Source organism: Sinocyclocheilus rhinocerous, unplaced genomic scaffold, assembly GCF_001515625.1.
Source record: "Sinocyclocheilus rhinocerous isolate Xijiao unplaced genomic scaffold, SAMN03320098_v1.1 scaffold865, whole genome shotgun sequence".
NCBI lineage: Eukaryota > Metazoa > Chordata > Actinopteri > Cypriniformes > Cyprinidae > Sinocyclocheilus > Sinocyclocheilus rhinocerous.
Window position 1 is genome coordinate 678,642 of NW_015646167.1, and position 9,391 is coordinate 688,032.

The 9,391-nt window shown below is 38.0% G+C and overlaps 1 pseudogene; it reads left to right on the forward strand.

The window, feature by feature from the left end:
* Window positions 1–8,870, forward strand: part of LOC107707048 (dynein heavy chain 2, axonemal-like) — a 158,215-nt pseudogene extending 149,345 nt beyond the window's left edge.
* The last annotated feature ends 521 nt before the right edge of the window (window positions 8,871–9,391 follow it).

Here is a 9,391-nt window from a genome sequence, read left to right on the forward strand (position 1 = left end):
TCCTAGCTCATCCAAAAACAATCCCCAGCTTATTCTGTTGTCAGACACGACTGGAACTTCAAATGGGACTGGCTTCACTGGCTTCTTGAAACTAAAAAATGAGCTTTTTAGCAGCAAACACTCAAGATGGGTTTGGTGCACACAGGGCACACAGGGACCCCATGTGTACAATGAAATATACTGCTGTATTTTTAATGTTGTGGGCCTATATTTCTGCTGGAGGTCCTGGACATCTTGTTTAGATACATGGCATCTTTGATTCTATCAAATACCAACAAATAAAAAATCTAAAATTGACTGACTCTGTTAGAAATCTTATAATGGGACATGTTTGGATCTTCCAACCGGACAATAATCCAAAAACAAACCTTAAAAACAACACAAAAATGGGTCACTGGGCACAAAACCAAGCTTCTGCTATGGCCATTCCAGTTCCCTGAGCTGAACCCTATAGAAAATGTGGTGAACTGAAGAGGAGAAGCACCATCATGGAGCTGGGAATCTGAAGGGTCTGGAGTGATTCTGGATGAAGGAATTGTCTCTGATCTCTTGTCAGGTGCTCTCTGACCTCATCAGGCATTATAGGAGAAAATTGTGGCCAATGTGTATTAGAGAAAAACATTTATTTCATAATGATATTTCCCCCCAGTTTAAATTCTTATTATCCAATGAAAGGTTAGATTTTTTAGAATTTTTAAAATAAAAGATCAAAAGGATTAACAATGCAGATTAATTTTCACAGACTTCTTTGATCATATTTACCAAGGGTGCCGATATTTTTGGCCATGACTGTGTGCATATATAAATGTTCCTCGTGATGGGCCTCAGTCTTCATATATGGACTTCATTGGTCAGTTGCCAGCACTGGAGCACCCAGAACTATTCGGACAACACCCCAATGCTGACATCGCCAGCCAGATCACAGAAGCTCGAAACCTCTTCCACACTGTTGTCTCTACAGCCGCAAGTCACCATCACCGACGCCACCAGCACTGGAGCCAGCAGGGAAGATAAGGTGTGTATAAAAATTATATTAGATTTACTGTTCTGATGGCATTTTTGAAGATCTTTCAGCATATGTGACACTTAAAATTGAATGTGTAACTCTGTGTCTAGGTGTTGGAACTTTCTGCTGACATTCTACAAAAGATTCCTGCTGAGATAGACTATGAGGGTACTAGGAAGCTGCTGAAGGATGGCCTTTCACCTCTAAATGTAGTACTGCTGCAGGATAACCATACTATATTTGTGTGTGTAGATTGTCTCTCTTAGAGCTAGAGAAAGACATTAAAGGTCTGGTTGTGATGTCCAGCAGTCTAGAGGAGACATCTCACTATATTCATGATGCCCATGTGCCTCCTCTCTAGGAAATGGTAAGAGAGAACATCTTTACACTACCATTAAAAAAAGCAATTGTATTGTGAAATATTATTACAATTTAAAAGAAGTGCTTAAGTGTATATTTGTTCATATTTTAAAATGTAATTTATTCTTTGATGACAAAGCTGAATTTTCAGCAGCCATTCAGTGTCACATGATCCTTCACAAATCATTCTAATATGTTAATTTGGTGCTCAAGAAACATTTGTTGAGCCCAGAATATAAACGCAATCGCGAAGTTTCACATTAAATGTTTTCCCATAGAAAACCATTATAAAGAAAACACTAAACCATTTAGCGCATTGTGTTCATATTCCAAGCTCATCTGCTTGCCTGTATAAAGCACACATCATCAATAAAGTGTATACTGAATCTGATGCCACTTTAAGTGTTTTCACATTAAACATTTTAGAATGTCACTGTTTTTAATTGAAATATTGCAGCGGGTGTTTTATATGTATTGCAAATGGCCAAAACTTGCATTTTGTTCACATATCTTTGTTTTATCCTTTTGAGAGACTATCTAAATATTTGTGGATTGGAAACAAATGGAAAATTGACAGGCTTGTGCTGCAGTTCTATGGATGTTTTGCCCGCCAGGTCTTCGAGCCAGTCACGTGACTGAAAACTATGAATGCTTACAATTTGGCCAAAACAAGTTATCTTAGAAGGTAACATATGCTCCCTCTGCTTCCTTTGAAATGCTATCTAGGTAAGCACCTCACTAGGTTTTGGAACAATGCTTTATAACTCTATGAATCACACACACCAGGTCATGTTGTAGTTGTAATACAGCCCTGCGTGAGTGTGTGAAAGTGGGCTGTGAGGTCAGAGGTGTGTGTTCAGCGGAGAGCAACAGGAGTGTGTGAATGAATGGTTGAGAGGATTGCTCTGTGAAAGATGAGGTGAACAGAGCAGCATTTAGAGTAAACACACTCGTCTTGGGTTTAAACACTCTTTGTGTTTGTTATCGACGCTCATGCTCAATTCATGTCAAGAATGCACAGGCCTCGGTCTACAAGATGTGTTGCTGATGCCCATATGTGTGTGTTTAGGTCAACATGGACAGTCTTGTATGTTAGACCTTGTGTGATACAGTACAGCCTTACTATTCTGATGTAGATTTGTGTGTGTGTGTGTGTAGGCGTCTTGGTTCATTGCTAAGGGTAATTGGACTCAAATAAACTGAATAAACAAAACCATGTTTACTTCAGTAAGCGTATGGCCTATATACTGATCCAAATGCCAATCCATCCATCCCACTGTCTCGTTTTCTGTCTTTCTGCCCCTCTTTTACAAAATAAGTGGAAAGCATCCATTAAGACTTCCTCTCCAGCTGGGACTGTCCTTCTGCCGTCTGTGGTGTCTGTCTTTTTTTCTCTTTCCTTCTCTCTCCATCCATCAGCCTATCTTTAACACTGAACGCACAGTTCCTCTGTCTCTGTCCACTGTGTCCTCTGTTATATTTTGGCTGTGACTCGTTGTATCTCTGCTGAGATGTATGACTTTCATTTGCCACTGACTCTCTCCTGCTGTTCTTCACTCATCATTTCACTTTTTTCTCCCATCTTCCTTTCTTTCATGCTCTTTATAACTGCTGGCTTGTGAGTGGTGAAGGTGTCGGGCCTCATACGTCACTTTGACACTGTTGACATAACCCGTTGTGACCTTAAAGGCTATTAAAAGATAACACTCCCACCATTTATTGAATCTGGTGTTCTTTTTTCGCTGACCTGGGATCTGTGGTTTCCAATCTGTGGAAGCCCATTTCTGAGTAAAAATAAATCATTAAAAAGGTAATTGTGGCTTTATATCTCAAAAGTAGGACTTTATATCTCACAATGTGTCTTTATTACATAGTTAGCTCCAGGCTTCCATATGATGCACCAAGGTAAATATATGTAATGGTGGAAAATTACTTTGATATTATTCATGTTAGCTTATTGATTAATAAAATTTGACATTACAAGTATTAGTGACAGAACTAAATTAGCATTTTACAAATGCTTTTGTTCAAATAGCCCTTCTTATTTTCATAATTACCACAAGTATAATTTTCCTTATTGAAAACAAAATAAGAGTGTATAACCTCCATTCTTTTGATGAACTTTGTGCAAACTTAGGTCCACAGGAGCCAAATGAGTGTTATTTTAGTATAATTTACTACTACTTAAAATTTTGAATAAGCTTTTATTTCTGTATTTTCAGTTTTAAGTTTTAATAATTTTGTGTTATTTTGATTTGGCTTTTTTATTTCTATTTAGCATTTGTTTGTGTATTTTAGTTTTAATTTCAGTCATTTTAATACTTCTACTTAAACTTATATTATTTCAGTTAATTGCCAAACTTTGTCTTTAAACTGCCTAGTTAAGAAATTCAACATTGGATATCATACACTTATTCCCACGATTGTGATTAATTTGTCAATACATGTATACCACCTCTGTGCTGCATTGTCGGAGCAAGGGTTTGGTTGATTATTTAGGGCACCCCATTTTCATGCACAGCTTCAGTTTGGTGCGTGGGTGGTGGGAAAGTTTGGGAACTACTGCGCTTGAGTGCTAGATCAGATTAAAACATCAGCAGATACTCCATCAAACCTTTTATCCTCATTTATATCACTCCGTGTTGTCCCAGTTTCAAATGGTAAAAGCGACAACATTTATTCTGCCTAGAAATATCTCAAAACGTTCTCATTCTCATGTCAGTGAGAACCTAAATGCATAAAGGATTTTTTTATGGCGCAGCGTGAAATGAAACTAATCATGCACTTGAAATGCTAATTCCTTTGGCACAAGCCACACTCACGTTTGATTTTTCTTTTTCTCTTTTGTTTATCAAAACCAAATATCTTTGTTCTTTGAACACCAAGAATAATATTGAAGGGTGAATAATTTCTTCAGTCCCAAGAATTTGAGAAAACATTGCACCATACTGTTTTGCACCATCAGATTTATGTTAGTTTAATTGCTCAGTTTGAACTGGTTATGTAAGATTTGTTTAAAAATCGTTCAAGTCCAGATGTAATATTATATTCTGCGGTTCAGTCACTCAAGGTATTCTTCATGACAGACAGTAATGCATCTCATCCAAACCCGCAGAAACTCTTCCTTTGTATCCTCCTCAATGGCCTTGAACGGCAGTTCTCATAAACCAGCTGAACTCTGCATTACACAATATTCAATGAAAGGCCTTACTGTAAGCAGAGATAGATGTCACCAAGCTATTTTGTGCCGTCTGAAGTTGATGTTATGCCCTTGGCCAGATTTCATTAATCTGGTGTCAAGTTCCTGCTGAGAGCAAATACTGTTGTAGAACAGTAAGATCATTTTAATTACACCACTAAAAAAGACACGCATCAGTAATGAGACGCTCTCCATCCTTAGGCGTATCCATCTCTGAAGCCCTTGGCATCTTGGACAAGGGACCTGTGCCAACGCGTGGAGCAGTTTGCTCGCTGGGCGGAAACTGCTCACCCTCCTGTCCTCTTCTGGCTGTCTGGATTTACCTTCCCTACGGGCTTCCTCACCGCTGTTCTGCAGAGCTCTGCACGCCAGATCAATGTGAGACTCGCACACACATACAGTTAACAACACATCATGAGACTCGTACATACTTAACAGAGTCTTAGCACACTCTCAGAACATCAGTGTCCTCTTATACTTACTCAGTCACACACACTAGAGAGCTCAGTCAGTGATATCCTACTATTCAAACGTTTGGTGTGAGGAAGTTTTATTTTTTATTTTTCAGCAAGGACCAATTCAATTGATCAAAAGTGACAGTAAAAACTTTTACATTGTTACAAAATATTTCTATTTCAAAGAAATGCTGTTTCGTAGCTTTATATTCATCAAAGAATACTTGTTTCCACAAAAAAAAAAAAATTATTTGTTTGTGTGTATAGGGTCTCCTCCTTGGTCCATTACTATGTTCCTCGTGATGGGCCTCAGTCTTCATTGGTCAGTTGCCAGCACTGGAGCACCCAGAACTATTTGGACAACACCCCAATGCTGACATCACCAGCCAGATCACAGAAGCTCGAACCCTCTTCCACACTGTTGTCTCTACAGCCGCAAGTCACCAGCACCGACGCTGATTTCTGATAATAAGAAATGTTTTTTGAGTAGCAAATCAGCATATATGAAAAAGATTTCTAAAGCATCATGTGACACTGAAGACTGTTGTAAATGCTGCTAAAAATCAAGCGTAGCGTTAGTCAAGCTCGCATCAGCTGACTCTCAGCTGATCCCCATCAGTTATGTCATCACAGAAATATATTCAAATAGAAAACAGTAATTTAAAATTGTAATTGTATTTCACAATATTACTGTTTTACTGTATTTTTGATCAAATAAATCCAGCCTTGGTGAGCATAAGACACTTGTTAACAATATCTTACTGACCCCAAACTTTTGAATGGTAGTATACTGTAACTATAAGTAACTAGGTAACTATCTGAACCAGATTCAGAATCTGTGTAATGAAAGTCAGTGGGGTCCAAAACAACATTGAACCCCACTGACTTTCACTGTATGGTCAAAACAACAATGCAACATTTAAAAAAATATCTTCTCTTGTACATAAACAATTATTTTAAAGTAAATAATGATTTTTGGGTGAACTACCCCTTAAAAAAATTACAGAATCATGGCAGAAACAAATTCTATTGTAACTGTGAATGTTAACTGTACAATTAATTTCCATGCATTGTGTATACTAAATGAATATCAATAAATCTTGCCACAAAATGCAGTACAACTCATTCAGCCGGATTATGAGACAACAGGCTTGTGTCTGAGCAATAGTTTCCATCATTCTCTGTAGAAGCACAAGAATGATAAAATACACACAGCATCAATTACACACCTAATGTCAGTCCTCTGCACTTCATTTTGGTGCTCCAGCCTCTGAAACATCTTCCTGGGGATTTAAAGAGAGAGAAAGAAGTATGAAATTGCTCTATGTGTTTATTTTATTCTGAACAAAATCAATTCAGTGCACATCACTTCATAATTACGATTTCCAAACTCACAAGTGGAAACTTGCCAAGAGGATTTTTTTTTAAATGCTGCATTATATTTCTCATATGGACTTCAGACAGCAAACCAATGGTCTAGAATTCATTTGAGTAACATGCACGGTAACACATTTTTACCGCATTACATTCACTGACACTTTGCATTCACATTCACTTACTCACACATTCTGCAGGGGACGCAGCACATTCCTACTCCATTACCCTTTCTAATGCCCCAGTGATGGTGTTTATTCTCGGTTCCTTTTGGGATCTACAAACAGGAGTTCTCAAACGCTCCCCCAAAATCACACTCTGCTCAGCTCAGGCTTCAGGAGCACAGCAGCAAAATGAGCTGCATCTTATGATCAAGAGACACCTGCGACACTTCGGGGTAGCCAATTCTGCAGCAAATGGACTGAAAAACAAATGTCCTAATGTGTAATGTCCCCACAAACCGACAGGTGGCTAGTAAGAACTGAGGATACACTTAAAGTGGCCAGATCTTGGCAGCACTGTGTGTGTGTGTGTACATGTTTTTTCTATCCTGGTGGGGTCTTAAACCTGAATACGCACCGACTCGTGTAACCGTGGGGACCTAAATTGAGGTCCCCATATGGAAACAAGCTTTTTTTCTGCTGGCAGTGATTCTGATATCAGCATTGTGTTTGCTGTGCAGGTGTCTGTAGACACTCTATCCTGGGAGTTCACTGTCAATACTATGGATGACAAGAATCTGCTTTTCCCTCCCAAGGTGAGTAACTGCTGCCATCCGCTGTCCATTAGGAGCTGATGCACCTGACATTTGCATCTCTCTCAGTCTTGCTCCTTCACTCACTCTCTCTCTCTTTCCCTCTCTGTCACTACTCATGTGGCATGTCTCCAAAGCAGAAAAACAGCCCATGCCAGGGATCTATGTTAACATTTGTAATTTTCCCTTTAGTTGTTTAGTAGTTTTTGTGGGCACAGTCAAATATTTTCTTGACTATTGTTAGTAGTTCATAAAGGGCACCTATTATGCGCCTTTCTACAAGATTTGTACAAGTCTCAGGTGCCCACAGAATGTGTCTTTGAAGTTTCAGCTCAAAATACCCCACAGATCATTTATTATATCATTTTGAAAATCCCTATTTTGACTCTAGTCTTCAGTGCCACATGTCACGTGTAATATTTTTGTGAAAAACGTGATACATTTTTTGGATTATTTAATGAATAGAAAGTTGAAATGAACTGCATTTATTTGAAGTAGAAATCTTTTATAGCATTATAAATGTCTTTACTGTCACTTTTGTTCAATTATGCATCCCACCTTCCTTGCTGAATAAAAGTATTAATTAAAAAATAAAATAAAATCTTGCTGAACTTTTGAATGAAATTAGTGTATATCAAACTTCAATTAAATTCATAACTATTTATATATAACAAATATTGTAACATATATATTTCTTAATCTTAATAATTGAAGTTATTATAAAATGTTAACAATATGAGGTGCACAGAGTGCGTCACATTTCATGTCTATATGCTGTTGTTTGAGGTAAAAGCGAATTAATTAATCCTTCTATTATGAGGGCATGGATTATCAATATTTATTATTTTACTTGACTGTCCAGACCCAAATAATATTTAAGCACAATATCTTCATTTTTATATCAGAACTTACAGGATAAATTTTTTGTGATCAGAAACATTTAAAAAGAATGTAACAAAATCTGTTAGAGCACAGGGATTTAGAGAGAAATGTGATTTCCATGCATGTTTAGTTTGTGTACCTACAGTATGATATTTGATATGAATTTGTAAGTTTCGAATGGTTGTCACTGGTCCTCACGCCAGTGTGGCCAAATAGTATTTAACATTTCCACATGTTTTATTTCCCAGTTAAATTCTTGCACTGCATGCCCTCTCTCAATGCCTTTGTTTCCCACTCAACCTCTTGTTTTTCCCCCTCTCTCCTCCAGGATGGAGTGCTTATCCAGGGACTTTATCTGGAGGGGGCGGGCTGGGATAAGAAAGCTTCCTGTCTGGTGGAGGCAGAGCCCTTGCAGCTGGTCTGCCCCATGCCCTCCATCCACTTCAAACCTGTGGAGAGCCGCAAGAGGGTCGCCAAGAGTGTGTACACAGTCCTACACAAATCCCTGTGTTACTGAATCCTCTCTCTTGAATTCAGCTGTCAACTTTATGTCAGATACATTCAGTAATTGTTGATGTTCTGGTGTGTGTGTTTGGGCAGATATGTACTCCTGTCCCTGCTACTGCTACCCTGTGCGGTCCGGCGGTAGTGGTCGCCCGTCATTCGTGGTGGCAGTTGATCTGAAATCTGGAGCTGTGCCTTATGATCACTGGATCAAGAGAGGAACCGCTCTGCTCATGAGCCTTGATAACTAAACACACTCACACACACACTTTCAGTGACACTTGACTAACACTCCATATCTAATTTTATACAATGCACAACAGAGCACAAGCACTTGTTATACTGTCTTACACACTGAGTAAATTTAATTTAAGAAGAGAATTTAATATGTGCTAAATCCAAGAGCTGAAATGAAAACACAGGCAATTTGTTACATTTTATGAACTTGAGGAATTGTGAACTCATTTAAATGTTTAATAAAAAAAATTTCACATTCAGTGATGTTGTAAATTGTCCAGACATGACATAAAATTAACAACCAATAATTTCACTTGATGGGTCAATCATCATGAAATTCAGTAAATGCCTGCAGGATGTCAGCAAGATGCTGTGTATCGAATTTTGTGAGAATCGGACACAAGGTGGCACTACAATTGACTTGTTGCTTAGATCTCTGAAATTAACTGAACTGGAATATAAATTCTTCTTTCTTCTGAATCTTTGAATGTGCAGTTTTATTTATTCATTTGTGACCCTGGACCACAAAACCAGTCATAAGGGTCAATTTTTTGAAATTTAGATTTATACATCATATGAAAGCTGAATAAATAATCTTTCCATTGATGTATGGTTTGTTA